Raw genomic sequence first — 20,926 nt, 5'->3', positions numbered from 1 at the left:
TAAAAATTAAAAAAAAAAAAAAGAAACCAAGAATACTGCTTAATATCCTGCAGTGTACAATGTGGCACCTCCCAACAAAATAAAATATTCAAACCAAAATCTCAAGGTGCCAAGGTTCAGAAACCCTTCTTTATAAGACTGTGTTCCAATCTATGAAAATCACATATTTATATTTGTTTAAAACAATTTTCATTTTCCAAGCAATGTTGTGTGCTTTTTGTTATTAAAGTTTTGCACATCTTTTGCTATATGAATATATATTTTTTTTTCGCTAGGAATTAGATGTGTTTTTTAAAGTTCCCCTAAAGTATATTTTATTTCATTTTTTAAAAATTTTTCATTGCCAATATGTAGAAAGTAAATAGATGGATCTGTATTGATTTGACATCTGTGATCTTGCTAGATTCACTTATTGACTTACTGTTTGTTCTAGATAATTTTATATTTTTTCCATTCACAATCATTTTATCAATAACCAGTAATTCATTTATTTCTTGCCTATGAATACTAATGCCTGCTATTCATTATAATTGTCTTACTTTTTTTTTTATTGTCACCAATACACTGCCGGGCATAAGTGGGCTATAATGGCCTTCCTTATCTTGTTCTGATTTTAGGTAGAAATATGTCAATGATTCATTATGAGTATCTGATCTAGGGTATTTGTTAATATTCTAAGCTCATTAAGAAAAGTTTTGGGGAAAAAAAGAAAAAGAAAAAAGAAAAGTTTCTTGGGGGTGGCCTGGCTGGTTCAGCGGTTTAGCTCTGCCTGCAGCCCAGGGCGTGATCCTGGAGACCTCGGATCAAGTCCCACGTTGGGCTCCCTGCATGGAGTCTGCTTCTCCCTCTGCCTGTGTCTCTCATGAATAAATAGATAAAATCTTTACAAAATAATTTTGTGTATATCTTTTCTTTGTGTTTACTATAACCAGATATGTGTGTGTGTGTATCCAAATCAACTTCTCCTAGAAGTAAATAATTATTATAAGTTGTAGCTTCCATTGACATGATTACATTTAGTTTTCTTAGTGGATTGAATTGAGGGAGATGATAAATTCTATTTCATCAATATCCTGACTGTCACAACATAGAAAATATATTTCATCTATAATTATTCTCAGATTATCAAAATAGTTTTATTAAGAAAAATGTTTCTATCCTATAGGGTAAGAATAAAATTAGATTACTGTTTCTCATAATTCCTTTTGGGTTTTACATTTACATTTTTTCTAGATCCTTATATATTTATTCTTGTGCCATGAGGAGTTAAAGTATATAACGGGGGACCAGTTTGCCTTGTAAGGCATCTCTTCATTGTTATACTTATTTAAAGATGAAGGTAAAATTTCATGTAACTTCCAGCTTTTGACTTTTCTTGCAGGATTTCAGGGTTCTTGTCTCATAGAGATGAAGAATGAATTTCACAGACACAAAGGAGTGAAGGTAAGTGAAAGTTTATTAAGTGTAAGTGAGAGCAGAAAGGAAAGAAAAAAGGCTTCCTCAATGAGAGGGGTCTGGAATGGGTTGCCACTGCAGGCTTTTACTGGCAGTCTTTCGCTGAGAACTGACCCAGAAGCTTGTGGCCTTGAGATTCTTGTGCTGGCTTGGTTTGAGCAAGGTCTACTATTCATAACATCTTTAATGGCTTACTTCTTTGAAGTTTGGTCATTTTCTGTGATTGCAAAGTAGCTGCCCAAAAAATATCCTCCCTAACATCTAGGGCCAAGTGGTCTGCTTTGTTCCCTTATATCTGGTTTTGTCAGCCTCAACATCTCCACACCTGGGATTTCTGTGAGCCTGATCACAGAGCCCCCTGCCTGAACCTAGAGCCTCCTCGGAGGAGTCAGGACCTCCTCTCTCTCTCCCTGCCTAGACTTCAAACCTTTCCTTATTCACTTTGAAAATATCCATCCAAAGAGACAAAGGAAATAGTCGGTGTCAGGAGGGACCGTTAACAACATATTTTGTGAATATATTTTTGTCCCAAATTATATAAAAATGTGCAGTATCCTACTCCTCACACAAATGGACCATTTTCTCACATAGAGTGATACCACAGTATTGATTTATTGTTTGTGTTTATAGCAATTTACCTTGATTACTACATGTCTTTCAACGTAGCATGACTTACCTTTCCTGATTTGAAGTGTAAGTTGTAACATTTTTATTGGAGTGGGTATGTCTCATAAAAAAAGAGTGTAGTTTTCGTTTTTGGCATGACCTTGTCATTTGAGAAAGCATTACGTTTTAACGACATATAATTTAAAATGCCTTTAGGAGTGAGTTGAATTTACTGAGATATTTTTAAGAGTAATTACTTACTAGAGGTTGTCAGAGCACTTGTAGAGTATCAACCTTCTTCAGGGCAGATATTTGAGACTACTCAAAATGAATTAACGCTTCTACTATTAATGTTTGATAGGAGACCACAGTGAAAAAGATGGATGCTTATATAATTGACATCCTTAACATTTAGAGCTGAATACTTAAATGCCAGAAACATAATTCTGAATAAAATGTCAGGACCTAACTCAATAATATTTAATGATGTAGTAGGGAAGGAATGAACAGAAGTCATCTTATATTATTAATGAAATTATTTAAAATAGGCTTAATTGTCCCCACATATTGTTAAGAAGTTTTTATTCATATTATTGTTTTTAAGAATAATTTGTTTCAAATATTCAACTATACGAGTCTGGAGATGTCAACTATCTTTCTGATTCACATGATTGAAAAATACTTTTATCAAAATGTAAACAGCAATTGCACTTGGTCAGCTAAATATTTTAATTTACTACAATTAGTACAGTATGAAATCCTACTTCATTCTTGAGTTTTTAGTCTTTGTTAATGGATTGATCTTTTGCTAGTTAAATGATATGCTTAATAAAACTAATTTATACTAGTAGGACCTAGTAGGCATATGCAATAAAAATAAAAACAAATAATGCTGAGACAATATCCATTCAAAATTTATTAAGAAAACTAATAATTAATTAGCATAGTTGAAAAATAACTAAATGAATGATAGAAAACTATAATATATACCAATATGGCCCATAATTTTTATGAATAATTCTGTAAAAATTAGGGTCAAGAGTTTTAATAGTTATTTATTTCATTTTTAATTAATAAATTAAGTGGTGCTGTGGTGGTTTTAATGCAAAATTGCTTTTTGGAGAGTACATATTAAAGAATGCTTTTTGCAAAATCTTTACTCACTATATACTGAGAGCTGTAAGAAATTTAGGGCAGATTTATAGTTCAGCTAGTCATTTTGCTAAGCCTCAAATCCTGTCATTATAATCTTAATTACCTCTATAAGTAGAAAATAGGCTATAGTGTGGTGATCAAATTATATTTAACCATGTCCATCAATGCAGGGAAGGTTCCTGAAGAGGATTCCTGGATAAGGTAATGAATAATGCTCTTGCTTCAGACAGTAAAAGAAATACTTGTCAATATTAAGCATGGAATTCTGGGATTATAATGACAAGGAGCAAGAGATAGTCAAATAAATCAACTGGTATTGACTAGTTCTAAATATAGTCATCTTTTCTGGATCTATCAAGGCTATAAAACAGTTAACCAATCTTCCTGAAGTCAATGTTCCCTTTCATAGTGTTATTATAAGATATTATATACTAATGACTCTCAAATTGAACTCCAGAGAACCTTTCAGGGACTTCAGAGGTCAAAAGTAGTGTCATGATAATTCTTTTTCACTCACATTTTCTCTTATGGGAACTGTGGATTTCTTAAAAAGCTAAAAGATGAGTGTAATAGGCACAGACCCAAGGCAAGACATAGGAATTCAGCTGCTTTCTTTAAGTCAGCTGGAAATTTAGGAAATCTTATTTAAGAAATTTGCTGAAATGTAAAACAATGTCACTCTTTTCATTTTTTTCCCTTTGGAAAGTATAATTATTTCAATAAACTGCTATTTATGCAATGAGTTCATTAGTATTTTAAGGGGAATAATAATTTTTCAGTTAATTCCTAATACAAACTTGAACAGATCTAACATATGAATAAAAATTCTTTGGACTATTAGAGTGCCTGGGTGCCTCAGTCGGTTCAGTGTCCAGCTCTCGGTTTTGGCTCAGGTTGTGATCTCAGGGGTTGTGAGATGGAGCCCTGCATTGGACTCTGGGCTTGGCGAGGAATCTGCTTAAGTTTTTCTCCCTCTGCTCTGCCCCCACACCAGCACATGAGTTTTCTCTCTCTCTCAAATACATAATCTTTTTTAAAAAATAATTCTTTGGACCCTCAATATCTTCTAAGATTGTAAGGAGTTCCCAAGATCAAATAGTTTGGAAAAAAAAAAAGATCAAATAGTTTGGTAATGACCTTTGTATAGAATCTTTAATGATTGAGTTATTATTATTATTATTATTAGTTGTTATTATTTGAAGTATCTTCTTACTCTTGCACCACTAGAGAGCCAGCGTTTTATTAATTAATAATCAATTAATTAATTAATTATTTTAGGATGTACAAATGCTTCTCTATTATAGGATACCAAGTAACTAGACTTTCCAAGTCATTTACATTTCTAGGAAAAGCTTATACTGCAAATGGCCACTCTGGTTTCTGGGAAATTCTGTATTTTTAGCCTTATTAGTTATCATTATTTAATTACACAAGAAAGCTATTCAAGTATAATACTTATAGATAGCTATTTCATTAAAACATTTCCCAATGTTTACACAATATCAATCAGGATATTATATTTATTTTTTTCTCTGTGAGCAAATCTGGAGGAAGGGGAATGCTGTTTCCTCATTGTATCTCCAATGCGTAGTACATTTTCTGAAGTAAAGTAGATGTAGAGGCTGCTTTTAGGCAAACAGATTTGACCAATGGAATGTGGAAAGGGCTCACAGAGCCCAGCTGACTGAATACAACAGACAGATCCATCAGGGGACCCACCTCAAAATGTCCCAAGGGGTAACTGTCCAAAGGGCTATTTAGAATTAGGCACAGTTGCCAAAAAAAAAAAGGAGACTCAACACATTATCATACCTCTTCAACTTCCCCCTTAAAAGCAGCCCCCACCCACTGCCTTATTGCAGATAGCCTCTCCTTCGCTGTCATGCTCACAGGTCCCTTGCTGTATATTTAATAAACTTTTCTCTCCTTTGTCCTTCAAGTGAATTCTTTCACCTCCTACGCTACAGGCTTCCAGCTGATCAGTCACCACATATTTGGGGTCCCCCTATCTGATCAAGAGATACACCATTTAGACATCACAGTAGATCCTCAAGTATTGGATAAATTAATGGCATCTGTGGCAGAAACGCATGCATTATTTACTATTAATCTTTAATTATCTTGAATTTTTTAACCTCACCCCAGTCAGATTTACACTACTGCCCTTTTCTTTTAGAAAACATACCTGTCCATTTCCCTTATTGTTTCAATGTATGAACCACCCATATGCAGAAATTATCTTTCAAGGTTTTAATGGAGTATTTCAAATCACTTTTGAAATGAGTCTTTGTTTCCTTACTGCCTACAAAGGCGTGATATTCAAAGCCTTTTATTATCCAATGAAATTTAACTCTCAGAAATATAATTTTCCAGTGTCCTTTGAGTCATATCATGTTCCTTTGCACTAGGAAGATTAATATTCTCCCAAACATATCAATAACTCTGACAATTCATATATTTCACACAAAATAGTAATAAAATAGAGGTACTATTTCAAACATTTTAGTTGTATCTAATTTGTTCAAGTTAAATTTCTTAATATACAGTTTGTTTTATGATCCTTTTTATTATAGTAACACTATTTCCCAGTATCACTTAATAGCTATTAAGAGATAGCACTTAATTTAAACTGACTTTACCTTTTCTGCTGGATCTAAATGAATATGCATTCATGAATTTTATGATAATATGGCTTAATGAAATGTTATTATATAATTCTTTGCATAATGTCCTTTTATCTCCTCTCCTCTGTGCTGTGTATTTTAACTGTTCTTTGAATTTATAATAAAACAGATCAAGAATGACAAAGTAATGTGTTAATCTCATTTATTTAAAGGATAAATAATTTAATGATCCATATCCACACACCAAATGTCTAGTGATCATATGACTTCCAAACTTTCCAAAAAATTAAAAGCTGGTACAGTCCATATACATTTTTTTCATTAAGATACCTCTCTGAAGAGAAAATGAAGTTCATTACAGTTGCACTAACTTCGTTGAATGGCAATTTAAACAACTGAAATTTTGCTATACAATGTCAAAGGGATATTATGCACTTTGAAACTTCAACTTAAATTCCATCAAGTCAAATTTGTTGTAGTTTAATTGACCTATTGAATTGACCTTTATTTCCTTATCTACTATCTGTAATTAGGAATATTCAGAATATTGACATCAAGACCCTGCTGATGTATTGGTATACGAAGTTATGAAATGGAATATAGAGAAGTTTCCAAGCTTGGAAAAAAAAATTGGAGAAAAATCCAACGATTTTACTAATGATTTAGGAAAAAAGTTTATCTTGAGACTCTGTCCAACAGAGAAAGAAATATCAGAGCTTCTTAGCAACATCCTTAGTTGTAACAATTTGGCACTTGAAGCATTAGCTAAGGTTGTTCATCAGGGTGTCGCCTTTACTGACCCAACTCTGGATTCTGTAGAGTTCAACACTCTATAGGACATTTTAGAAATTTGGGTATAAAAGCTCCTGCTGACATTAAATCCATTCAAAGAATCTTCCCCTGTGGACATCAGTGTGTCACCATTTTAAGTGGTATCTATGACATTCAGATAGCAGTGCCCCTGATAGAAGTTATCAACTAACCTTTTGCACACAAGACTTAAACACTCTCAGTTGGAGAGGACAGTGCTACTGGGACTCTTCTTACATGGGGACCAATATCCATTCATTTCAGCCCCTATCTCTAAAAGAAAAAGCAATGCAACACAGAACCAACTGATTGAAAACACCAGTTCTGAGGTGGAATTTCTCTACTGGTTTTCCATTTGTACTTGTAACAAAACAGTACAAGTGAAAAGGAAACCTATCAAAGTCAAATCTTCAGAGATATGTGGATATAATATATTCTAAGTGGTCCAGTCTGCTTGCAAGAATCTTTGTGTTATCTGAGGACTTCTGGACCTATCTATCTTTCCAGAAGATACTGCATTCCAGTGGGACTCTTGCACTGCTCATGCTACACTCAGGGCCATGGGTGGGACAATGAGAGATTTAAAAGAATGCTTGCAAAAAAATCCAGAAATGAGTTTGACTTGCCAAAGTTGGTGCACCACAGGTAAAGCAAAGGCGCTGCTGGAGTTAATTGGTGTGCCAACAAGGAAGGATTAATTGCATACAGATTAAGGAAATGGGTGGAGTCATTTCTGAACCTCCCCATCAAAAAATCCAGCATGAGCAGATCCATACACACAGATAAACCATGTTTTCATGTACTTAGAAACCAAAGCATGAAACTATTTCCTACATTTCTATGTTTTAAAGATAGCTTTGTCTTGGGGGAACCCTAGGGAGATCAGAGGAGCCCTGGGGTTTGGGAGGGTGGGGCAGGACCAAACTGTTGCAACCACAGCTGGTGGAGCAAAGCCAGGAGGTGCTAACAAACTTGGCATGTCCTCCAAATGGGAGAGGTGAGGGCTATCAGTAATTGGTAGCTCCTCAGAGCAACTTAAATTCTAGTGTCTCAGGGAAGCTGCAGCTAAGGGGAGCAGTGAGCATGCTGCAGCCCTGGGGCGAGCATGGCCACGAGGAACAGGAGGATCAATGCAGTTGGTCCCATAAGGTTTTTTCACTGTCAATTTTCCCCTTTTTCATTCCTGCTGAGCCTGCAACCCCCAAGTCTGATTGAATTCCTAGAAAGGCCTACTGCCTGCTGCCTGCGAGAAGCCTACCAACCCTCCTGGAGTTGGGACATTGGTGAATGGGAAAACCAACATTCCAGGAGGCAAGCTGGACAGGGGTCAGCTTGCTTCAAATTATCATTCTCATTATTTTCTGACCTAGGTCCTTTGATCTGTAAGAGGCCTGATTACCTTTCTTTGAGATTTGCAGACCACTGGCCTTGAGGAGTGAAGGACCAGAACTTTTTCAGGCCACATAAAACAGCAAGCCTGAGGCCACCTTTGCCTCTAATTAGCCTAGCAATTTTTAGCAAAATGCTTTTCTTCCTTTCTTTTTTTTCTAGGTCACCCAAATGATTCTACTGATCCCCCATTGTGTATCTGTAGAACTTGCCCACCCTTGCAGAAAGAACAGAAAACCCCTGCACATAATGAAACACACCAGATGCCCTGGTACAAGCCCTTAGCACTGAGATAATGTTTATGGCTTGCACCATCGAGTCTGCTTATGATCAAGAAATTGTGCAGGCCACTGCACTCCCTTTGCTGATTTACTACTCTAATCCCCTTTAAAAACCCCTGCACCAATCAGAAACCTCAGAGTTGACTTTTGGACAGAGTCCACCTATTCCTCAGGTTGCCAGCCTCCTGAACAAAGCTCAAATTCCTTCTAATCCAAAACCCATTTCTTGAGTAATGGTCTTTCACGCGAAGGGCAGCCGAATTTGAGTTCAGTAACATTGCCACTCGATTTCCCTCTCTTTCTTCCCAGGCACAGGAGACAGACACGAGGTAGAGAAACCCCATTCTCAGAGCATGGGACACATCTAGAGCAGATAGAGGTTCTAATGGTTAAAAGAAAGCCTGTAGGATTGGATGATCCTCCCCAAATTTGAGACTTCCCACCAGTGACTTAGGTGGTCCAATGTCCAGGAGGTCTGTGTGCTACAGAATGCTCTTAGCCAGCCCTGGATGATATGCTCTAAGGAACTGTCATCTAAGATCATGAAAAGGAGCAGATCCTGCTGGTGCTGGAGCTGGAGCCCTCCTACCTGAGGAAGTCAAAACCAGGTTGCCAGAACAATGTCTATAGATCAGAGCAGAAGTTATAGATGTCCTGAGGACATTGTAAACAATCTGATAGGACCAGGGCAATGGATGAAAAGAAAATTAAGTTTTAGGGGGCACCTGGGTAGCTCAGTGGTTGAGCATCTGCCTTTGGTTTGGGTCGTGATCCTGAGGTCTGGAGACCAAGTCCCACATCAGGCTCCCTGCAAGGAGCCTGCTTCTCCTTCTGCCTATGTCTCTGCCTCTTTCTCGGTGTCTCTCATGAATAATAAATAAAATCTTAAAAAAGAAGAAAATTAAGTTTTTTTAAGTGGAAGTGGCTAAGATTCAGAAGCATGGATACATTGCTTTTGATACCCAACTTGAAGGACCATTTTGCTGTCCCAAGGAACTCCACTGAGGTTTACACTTGCCAGTTTCAGAGAATTATTTATTTCCCTCTAATGGGTTTTTGATCCTGTGTTTCTGAGATACTTGGTTTTTCATTCTTCCTACTCTATTCATTTTTTAATGAATGTAATTTTTAAATTCTTGTGTTTGACTCTCAGATACCACCTTTCTCATAATATACTCAGTAAATAGTTACTGAATGTCAGATTAAATGACTTGGACAAGGGGGTTCCTGTGATCTCTGCTTTAGGATTATAAAAAAAATCCTACAGAATAACTATTTTTTAGATGTTTAAATTATACAACTAATGCATACATTTTCTTTTCAAATTAGAATGCTAATTTGAGAATGAATTTGAGTCTGTGTATGGACCAACTAGGAAAAAGAGTTTTTATCACTTACTGATGTTTGCCACGAGTGTTTTTGGTGTGAGTGTAAATGTGTCTTTATGTTTGCCTATGTATTGATTGGCAGACATACAGTTTTATGTTTCCTTAAGGGACTTATGTCTTCTAGGCTGCCTTTTCCCTGAGATGAACTTATTTCCTTACTGAAAATGTTGAGGCTAAGTCACAATTTTATTCATATGGAATTTCAAGGAGCCCCAAATAGTCAAACAATCTTGAAAAAGAAGACTCACACTTCCCAATTATAAGCTACAGTCCTCAAAACATGTGATACTGATATAAGGATTAACACACAGATCAATGGAATAGAACTGAGAGTCCAGAATAATGCCAGACCAACAGGCAACTAATTTTCAACAAGAATATCAGAACCATTAAAGGGAAGGGAGGGAGGAATGGACTTTTCAACAAATGGTGTTGGGACAACTGGATATCCACATGCAACATCATGAAGTTGGACCTTTATATCTTATACATACAAAAATTAACTCAAAATCAATCAAATATCTAAATGTAAAGCTAAAACTATAAAACTCTTAGAAGAAAACCCAGGTATAAATCCTCACAGCCAAAGATTAGGCAATGGTTTCCTAATATAATACCAAAATCATAAGCAACAGAAGAAAAAAATGATAAATTGAATCTCATCAAAATAGAAAATGTACATCAAAGGATGCTATCATCCTTTGATAAAGTGAAAGACAACCCACTGAATGGAAGAAAATATTTGGAAATTATATATCATTTAAGAATCTAGTATCCAGAATATATAAAGAACTCAATAATAAGTTACAAACAGTCCAATTAAAAATGAGCAAAGAAAACAGATAAAGGATTTCAATCATAAACATTTCTCCAAAGAAGATATGCAAGTAACCAAAAAGCACATGAAAATATAATCAACATCTTTAGTTATTAGGGAAATGGAAATCAAAACCACAATAAGATACCATTTTACTCCACTTGTATGGCTAAAATTAAAAAAATAAAATCTAACAAACAAACAAAAAACAGAAAACACCAAGTATTAACAAGGATGTGAGTAATTTGGAACCCATTTATATATTGCTTCTGGGAATATACAATAGTACAGCCACTAGGGGAAACAGTTTGGCAATTCCTTAAGAAGTCAAATAAAGAGTTGCCATATACCCTAGCAATTCAACTCCTAAGTATTACTCAAGAGAATTAAAGACATACATTCACACAAAAACTAACACAGAGCACACAAAAACTAACACAGAGCACATAGCACCATTACTCATAATAGCCAACAAACAGAAACAATCTAAATGCCTGTCAACTGAAAAATGAATAAACACAATGTGAAAAGCCATACAAATGAAATAATATTAAAGCATTAAAAGGAATGAAGTACTGGTACATGGTGCAACAGGAATAAACTTCAAGAACATCATGCTGAATGGAACAAGTCACTCCAAAGACCATTTATAGGAAAAGTCCAGACTAGGAAAATCTACAGAGACAGAACGTACATTAGTGGTTGCTTATGTTTTGGTGGCATGAGATTTGGGGGAAAAAAAAAACTAACTGTTTTGGAGTTTCTTTTCAAGTTGACAAAAAAAAATATCCTAATATTGTTTGTGTCAAATGATGCACAACTCTGTGACTATGTAAAAGCCATTGAATTGCATGCTTTAAATAGGTAATTTATATGGAATGTGAAAGATATTTCAAAAAGCTGTTTAAAAAGGACACTATCAAGGAGTAATTCTGAATGATGACATTTGTTTTTTTTCCATCCTTGGTCACTTGGCTGAGCTCTGGTAACAGTAGATAAGGGATTCTTTATGAAACACTTATCTAGTAGAAAAAAAAATATTAATCTCCTAGTTGTTGCCAAGTGTTTCCTGGGGAACCACATATCTGTCTTTAGGCATAAGGCTCCCTAATTTACACCAAGATAATTTGGGGTTTGGAAGGAGAAAACAAAACTAGGTAACTGACCTTTGTTGAGTATTTGAGGGCAAAGAAAAACTCAGGAGGGAGAGGTTTCTGCAGAAGAGTAGGATGCTAGAACAATCTTGAGTAGAAATGATGGACAAAGTCGATAGAAGTCTGATATTTAGCTTCCAGTTATCTGCTGAATCACACTATGATGTAAACCTCTTACCCCTGACTCAGCAGTAATACTCTACTGTCTTTTCTGTTTGATATTGAGAGGTATGAGTTTAAAAAGTAGGGACTTGCCCCACATATGAGTTACTATTGTGTTGGAGACAATAGGGCAGTGGCGGTGCATCAAATGGAGAATGAGAATTGAACAGAAATCAGAGCTACCAATAGCCCAGGAGACATAAGATTCTGATTCACAGTCATCTTCTTAAAGGGCGTTTCTAAGTGTTTGAATAAATTGAATCTGTATATTAAAGAATATTGTGTTATATATGCAATGGAAAGCCAGTCTAAGTATGAAATATGCTGCAGGGATGGGGCATCCATTGATTATAAGACCTCAAAGTTGGGGACAGGAGAAAACGTGGAACAGAAGAGACAGTCACTATGATCGGAAGGAGGATTGCATTCAACAATAAGAATGCCAACAGCAGTAGTATTGTATAGGACAAGGGAGAGGCACAATATTATGGAGGCTTCTGCTGGCTGAGCTTGGAACCAAGCCTGTGAAAATCATGACATCATGTTATGTCACATCATGACATCATCACTGACATCAAAGGATTCTGGTGAGACAGCACAAGCAGGAGTTCTCCAAGCAAATGCTTTAGACAGCACGGCCCTCCATGGTCCTTAGAGATGCTTGAGTAGCCTCTAATTATCAGAGAAGAAAAATCCCCATTAACTAGATGATTGCAAGAAGATCCAATCATAGAGTTTCCTTCGGAAGCGAGACAGGTGTCTTCCTAACTCGCAAAGTAGAGAATTAAGCGGAAGTTGAGACTTGATCTAAGTGAGGAGAGACCAAAATGAAAGAGTAGGAGATACAACTGACTGAGCATTCTGGTTCTAGTTCATTGGAAGGAGTCATCAAACTCATGAGGATGGGAGCTGGGAGAAGAGTTGAGAACAGTGCTCAGAGCACGTCTTGTCCAGAATCTTGTTTCTTATTTTGTATCATGTGAGAATTGTAGAGGGACCTACTATCAGGTCTCTGGGGGTCATCAGGACAGGGACATCAGGAGCAGGAAGAGAGACATCAGTTGTCCTTCTCACCTGCTTCTCAGAAGTGCTCTTTTGTTTCCACCACTGGGAAGTTAATGGTCAATCCCTTGTGTCTTTTCTGAAGTTGGGGAGTAATTAGAAAGAAAGATTCATGTTTCCAGAACCTCCACCATCTCCCCAGGCCCAGGAGCACAAGTTCCAAAAGAGTAAACAAGAGACAAAGCCCTACTGACCCTTATATGATCTTTAGGAAGATGATAAGAAAGAAAAAAATATAGTTTCATCCTATTGATAATCAAAATTAACCTTTCTCAAAAAAAAAATTAACCTTTCTCTACTAAGGAGCATTTTTTTCATTACGTGTTCATAATAATGTTAATGTCAATGATTGAATGACATGCAGCAATTAAATAGATGTGTGGAATTCTCTTTTATTGATATATAATTGACACATAACATTATTTTTTATACACTGTGTATTTGTATATATTGAATAATCACCAAAATAAGTCTAGTTAACATCTGTCACCATACATAGTTACAAATTCTTTTTTCTTGTGATGAGAACTTTAAGATCTACTTTCTTAGCAACTTTCAAATAGATAATACAGTATTATTAACTATAGTCACCAGGCTTTACATTAAATCTCCAGAACTTAGTTATTTTAAAACTAGAGTTTTGAATCTCTTGACTTCCTTTGGCCATTTGTAAAGGTTCAGCCTTGTGTAAAAGTCTTTGGGGAAAAAAAAAAGGCTTTCTTTCCCTCCAAATCAAGTCCACTTTATTTGAATTTTTTCACATGCCACAAGTTTATATGAAAATAACTGTTTAGGGCAGCCCGAGTAGCTCAGCGGTTTAGCACCAACTTTGGCCCAGGGCCTGATCCTGGAGACCCGGGATCAAGTCCCACGTCAGGCTCCCTGCATGGAGCCTGCTTCTCCCTCTGCCTGTGTCTCTGCCTCTCTCTCTCTCTGTGTCTCTCATGAATAAATAAATATTAAAAAATGGCTGTTTAAACTGGAATTTAAACATGGAATTTAGGAGTGGGCATCATAGTAAAATGCCAGACACCAGCAGTTCAACCAGACAGATGAGGAGATCTGTAGTGGAAAGTCAGGTGATGCATATTTGGTCATTTAGCACTTGGTCACAACACACTGTGGCCCGCTGGCCTCCTCCATCCTTACCATCTCCCCCCTCCTCTTAAAAATATGCTGAACCCAATTATTTCCCAATAAAGTTGCATTAGGAATGGCAATGGTAGGAGGAACAGGAATGTTGGGACTGGAAACACTGCAGGGTGTCATGTGCCCCACCCATACCCACGCATGCACAGATGCCCACACATGTGTGCTTACCCATGATCAACTCTTATAGACACTCCTGCACATGTGCCCCCCACCCCCACAGTGAGAACAACAATGCAGGCCTCTAGCTGCCACCCTATTAGGGTTTGTTGGAAAGATATTCCCTGGCAGGTTTATCCCAGCAGCAGCTTCTGCTTCAGACTTGGAGTTCGGGGCTGGGGGCCTCAGTTCCAAGGAAGACTTTACAATGTGGTCAACCAGCCCTGGGTCATCCTTCAATCCTCAGGTATGGCTGACCCTAGAGTGATGCAGCCAATACCCTGGTCCTATGTGAATACAAAACCCCACACTTAGTGTTTTTGGAAGAGCTTTAGAAGGTAATTTAGATGACATTTAGACAACTTTGGCCTTTTCCTTTTGTTTTAGTTTTAATTTATGTTGGTATTTGTTCAACACATCAAGCAGATCTATATGTACTAAGCTAGGGATGGCATTTTATAGATACTGAGGTTGATATATTTTTTGAAGTATAATTTTAAATTCTGGATATAAATGAAATCATATTTTCAATTCCCCAAAATGGTGATATGGACCATGGAAAGAAGGGATTTCAGGTTAAAGTACCATGGGAAAACACTGAAGGTACATTTATTTCCCCCTTGGAAACTCACAGTGAGACTAGCATTTAAAGGCTATCAGAAAGCTTATGACCAAAAACCTTCCTACATGGCATAGCTAAATATTTCTTATATTATTTTAACCAGGGAATACTTTCTCTGAAAAATGCTGAAAAGTATCCTACGAAAATATCTAATGAGACACTTAGTTTTTTTCAGAAACAGAAAATAGCTTTTTTAATTTAATCCTTGAAGTTGGATTTCTTAGCCAAGATGAGCTAAATGAATGAAAAATAAAATATATTTTTTAATAACCTAAGATCTTACAAGAATTCTCTAATATTTTATAAATATTACAAATATACAATAAGGATCTAAAAATATATTTCTTCATTTCTCTCCTTGAATGACTGACTCAGACTGACTCATTACATTTCTTGTAATATTGCAAAATATTTGCATAATTTTACATAAAATATTTCATCATCAATATTTTGTCATGTGAATATAAGCCATTTCAAAATAAAGAAAATGCTGGTCATTCATTTATTCCTTTATTCATGAATTATTTTACAGTGCCTGCTCTCTGCCAGAAACTCTTAGAGTCACCGTGATTATAGGAGGGACAGCGGATTAATTTTTACTGAAAGGAGATATAATTTACAGAAGAGCAAAAGTCTTTCTAATAACAATTGAAAGCTATTAGGAAAACTATACTGGGTGATACATGAGCAGAACATGTATTTTGATAACCCCTGCTTTAGAGAATGACAGGCATCAACAAGGATGATGCTAGGGGGTGGGAAGGAAAACTTCCAGCAACTGTGATAACAATAGCAATTATAAAAATCCTGCCCTCTGTTGTTATTGGGTTTCTTATGTTTATCCCTGCAGAAAGCATTATGTCAAGCTAATAGTCACCACCCATTCACAGCGATTGGTCCTTTTTCCTTTGTAGCTCTGAAAGGACCATACCCACTGGTGGGTGGTCAGTGAGTTCAACTCTAAGGAGATAATTTTTTTTCTTCAGCTTCCAGGACTTAGAGCTGTACCAAATTCCACTCAACTTTTGGTACAACTATTAATCTGGGCCTACTGTAAAGTGAGATTTTTAGAAATACCAAATTTTATACAACCCAGGAAAGTCTTTTGAAAATTATGCCACAGAAAACTCAAAAATTCACTCCTTGTTATTTCCCTTGGCTAGCTGTCCTCCTACAGTGAACAAGTCTGTTGAAAACTGCAGAGAAGCTATCTGTTTGTCTTGTATTTGTTTTGCATTAAGCTCAAAGAATGAAGAAATACCAGGTACTACAACTGAAGGGATTCAACATTTACTTTATTGTGAAAGTCCAGCAAATAAAACGACATACAAGATCCATGCAAGGAATTCCTTGCATACCAGATATTTACACCTGGTTAAAACAAGAAAAAATTGCCTTCTGCATTGAAGTAAAGATAAATGACTCAAAGGCAAGAACATGTTTGGCGGGCAAGAGGAACAGAAAGATCAATGTGGCTGGATGTTAATGAACAAAGATGTTCATGGTCTGACATGCAGCACAGGGATGGTGAAGGGCCATGGTTTCTGGCTCTGGCAAGAGGCTCGGAATTTATTTAAAGAAAATATTAAAGCCATTAGCTTATAAAAACAAGAATGTAATGGATTACAGAGAGGCACAACTGGAAGTAATAAAACCACTTAGGAGATTATTGCACTGCAATAATGCAAAGATGAAGTGAAAGATAATAGGCTGTAGCACAGTACATGTGGAAAGAAATAGAAATACATAGACTGTGAGGATTTATCTAGGATATGCTTTAGGTGGAGGTGGTAGGGCTAGGTACCGTTTTGCATATGAAATGTGTAGGAAAGGGAAGAATTAATAATGACATTCGTTTTGGGCTTCAATAATTGCATGAATAGTATACCTATTTCCTAAAATGAGGGAAATCCACATTGTCATTGGGCAGAGACTGAGAAGTCAAAAGTTATCTTTTATCCACATTAAGTTTGATATATTTGTAAGAAATCAGGTTGAGATTTTCAGTAGCTTGTTGGTTGTATCAAAATGAAGTTCAGTTTACAAACCAGGGCAGAAATATAAAGTTGGAAATCTTTGGTAAACATGTGTGTCTTAAAGCAATATGTCCAGATTAAATCTCTTGGGAGTGAAAATAACAGAAAGAAAAGTAAAAGATTGGGACACTTGGGTGGCTCAGCGGTTGAGTGCTGGCCTTCAGCTCAGGGCATGATCCTGGGGTCCCAGGATTGAGTCCCACATCGGGCTCCCTGCATGGAGCCTCCTTCTGCCCCTGCCTGTCTCTACCTCTCTCTCTGTATGTCTCATGAATAAATAAATGTTAAAAAGAAAGAAGAAAGAAAGAAAGAAAGAAAGAAAGAAAGAAAGAAAGAAAGAAAGAAAGAAAGAAAGAAGAAAGAAAGAAAGAAAGAAAGAAAGAAAGAAAGAAAGAAAGAAAGAAAGAAAGAAAAAAGTAAAAGATTTAGGACTGAGCCCTGAGGTTTTCCAAAATTAAGAAATTGCCTAGAGAAGGAGCCAGCAAACATATTTTTGCAACTCACAGCTTTTGAAGTAGAAGGATACCTGGACAAATAAAGAATGGATGTAATGTTACCTTAAAATTTAAGGGAGATTAATTTGGGGGCATGGGCAGACAGAGGGAGAAAGAGAATCTTAAGCAGGCTCCATGCCCAGTGCAGAGCCTGACATGGGGCTCGATCTCACGTCCCTGAGATCATGACCAGAGCTAAAGCCAAAGTTGGATGCTTAACCAATGAGCTACCACAGCACACTTAAGGTACACTAATTTTTAATATATATTAAATAATTGTAATGGAACAAACTTTAATCACATTTTAGGGAACATAAGGACAGCTAAAGTTGTTTCTTTTATCCTCATAGACTTTTCATTTCAACCTTTTGTCTTTCATAGAGGAATTTGGTCTTAGATATTTAAAATACTAAAGGATATGAGGAAGATGTAGTAAGAAGACGGTTATTTTCTGCATTCTAAAAGTTACAGTGCTATAGTTGCCTAAGGTATCTGCTTCTTAAACAAGTAGGCTTTGTTAAAAAAACAAAATGGAGAGGAATGTAATAAATGTCCAGTGTCTTTTACTTCTTTGATATGTGAAAGTAATAAGAAGAAAAGTATTTCCTGAAAAGAAAATACTAGAGGAAAGAGAAATTGGGAAAAAGAAATATTATCATTGTAGAGTGTCCAAAAAGTCACCCTTGAGTTTAGAAATTGAAGGAACTATTTATAAAATTGCATCTTAACATCCTAGACTCTTGCTTTACCTGGAAAACCACAGAATATCCATATTTGGACAGAATAAATATCGCCATCCAGGCAACAAGCTATGAGTTATTTGGTAGGAGAGATACTAGAGTTAGACTAGAAAATGTTGGTTATATTAGATGATCAAGAGGAGAATACTTGATTTTTTTTTCTTTTTTGAGAATTAACTAGTTTATATAGAATGACTTAAGCCGTTCCTTATTCTATGTGATTCATTTGTGCCAACCAAGGCAAATATCCATGTTTTGATCACTTTATAACTTTTTTTTTTCTTTTTTACTTTATAACTTTTATAACAGAGTTTAAACATGCTTAAGTAAGGCTGAACCTAATGATCCCTTATCCTCAACCACTGCTCTTCACTCTGTCTTGGATTTTTGTTTGTTTGTTGTTTTTGTTTTGTTTTGTTGCTATTTCCTGACATAGATAGCCAAATGTGCCTGGAAATTCTTTCACCTTATTAAAAGAATTGTATTCCTAAACACCCCTCCACGTAGCATGAAACATCATCCTTTTGCTTGTTTCCTTCCTTTCTGACTCCCCATCTCTGTATGCTATTTATGTTGAAAGCCTCGTAAGGAATGGAATGATAGTGTTATTAATTTTTGCTTTTCCCTTTTAAACTCCTTATGTATAAATGTTCCTTATGGGAAAAAAAACCTGAGAATGTCATTAAAAACCATGTTGAATACAAATTTTATTTTCTATAACATCTATCCCATTCTTTTAACCAATACCTACTACACACTTATTGTGTACCTGGCACTATTCTAACTCAGCTGTGTTAACGCTGCGTATTGATTGCTTAAATGTAAATTCCCCTAGAAACTTTACAGAATCAAAGCTTTTAGGGAATGATATTTTTAAAAGTCAATTCTGATTATGTACTTGAAAATTATTAAAAATATTTAAGACTTTTTATAGTTTCAATAAGATGTTACTTTCTTTTATTTGCTTCTCTTTTTTTTGTGTGTCTTCTATTTCCCATTGACATGTGTCTTAATTTGGCTATATCATATTCAGGATTTCTCCCCCTTCTCCTTAACAAAAATTAAAGCTACAATACTGGAAATACTTTAGGAAAGTCAAACAAATGTAAGAGACTCAGAGGAAGATAAAAATGAAATAAATTGAGATCAGCAAAACATGCCTTACAGAAATTCTTTTCCAGCCTTTGTGAATCATGTTAACGAATTTCACTGTGTTTTCTATTGGCAGGAATTAAATTTACTTCTAAGACGATTTGAGTGAATTTGACAGAAGCTTAAATGAAAATATTATTTTATCTGTGACAGAACAGTAACTACAATGACTAATTTTATAGTAAGCTCAGTTTTAAAATAAAGACGATGTTTTCAATAAATTTATGAATTTTACAAGATGAACTCATTTCATATTTCAGTAAATTAATTCCCCAGAAGTCATATGGAAAAAGCCCATGGATATTAATAATATTCTGGCATAAATAACACATTTAAATTTTCAATCTTATCCTACTGCAATAGTTATCTCAGGAAGAAAATAAGAAATATTACATATTTAGAGGGCAAAAGCTTTTTTATTTAGATTTTCTTGCTTTCCAAAGTACTCATGGCAATTCATAGATAATCAGTAAAGCATAAGAAAAATAGCACAGCATATGGGATAATAAGAGAAATAAATAAAAGTAAATCTCCAGGCAAAAATAATAGCTAATAATATTCCTTACAGTTACTATCATTTTGTATCACATTTTTATCTTTATTTAAGGGGGGTATAATGAGATACAAAATTCATTCTGTCTGTTATGACTTTGTTAAATTAACTTTTCTTAAGTAGAGTACAGAGTGCTAGATGGTGACTCATGAATGGTTCAACAGGAGACCACAAGAAAAATTGAAATAGAGTTTATTACTCACAGGTCCTGGAGAAGGTATATGGTACTCTTTGAGAGTCACACGGGGAAGTCAAGGTACAATGCAAAGAGAGAGGGAAGCAGAACATGGGACACATTCCTTTTTTTAGGAGTGGTGGGTGGAGTGCTTTACAGTTCCCAGACTAAGGCTGGATTGGTCAATTCAATCCAAGAATGGTGCTTTGGTAAGCTCCATGGCATTCTTAAGAAAGGAGTGCCAAGGGGAATGCCTTGGGAGGTGAAGGGGAAACTACTGGCCATAAGAGCTGTTGGGAAAGTCATATCAGGGACTTAAGGTTGCTTGCTACTCTGTAGACTGCTGGTCATGAGCTTACATGAGGACGCTAGTGTCAGTTCAAGAACCCCACAGACCACTAAGCCAAACAAAATGGATATGGAAACAACCATACCATGGAGTAGCTTAGCTAAATTCTTGACACTGTCTGTAAAATATAAATCTAGAATTTGCTACAAAGATTTATATATTTTCCTGATTTAATCACATGCATACACACATGCAAACACACTGTGATAGTATGATTTGCAAAAATACATACATTCGATCATTCAGATGACTAAAATATATTTCTTATATACATTTAGTCTTCATTCAACCAGTTCCTAGATCCCAATTCCTAAATCTATTAGAATATTCTGAGTGATAAGAATAATAGGAACACCTTTTGTTGTAACATTTGGTCTCCTGTCCTCATTACCTGAAAATGCTTCAGAGCATCAGTAGATATGAGAACTCTCTGTAGAAAACTCCAAATGAAGCTAGATATGGGTGAGATATGAACAGTGTATATAACAATACACCATTTATAGTATCAAGATTACTTGTGCCCCAAATTAAGTCCCTTCTGAACTCTCACTAATTCTTAAATTTGGTAGTTGGTTACAATTCTTATAAGAAAAA

At 35.8% G+C, this 20,926-nt stretch overlaps 1 pseudogene; it reads left to right on the top strand.

Annotated features, from left to right (window-relative positions):
• The first annotated feature begins 3,370 nt into the window (after window positions 1–3,370).
• Window positions 3,371–15,785, top strand: LOC121474067 (annotated as a pseudogene).
• The last annotated feature ends 5,141 nt before the right edge of the window (window positions 15,786–20,926 follow it).

Source organism: Vulpes lagopus, chromosome 12, assembly GCF_018345385.1.
Source record: "Vulpes lagopus strain Blue_001 chromosome 12, ASM1834538v1, whole genome shotgun sequence".
NCBI lineage: Eukaryota > Metazoa > Chordata > Mammalia > Carnivora > Canidae > Vulpes > Vulpes lagopus.
Note: the sequence above shows the minus strand (reverse complement) of the source record. Positions and strands in the feature narration are given on the sequence as shown.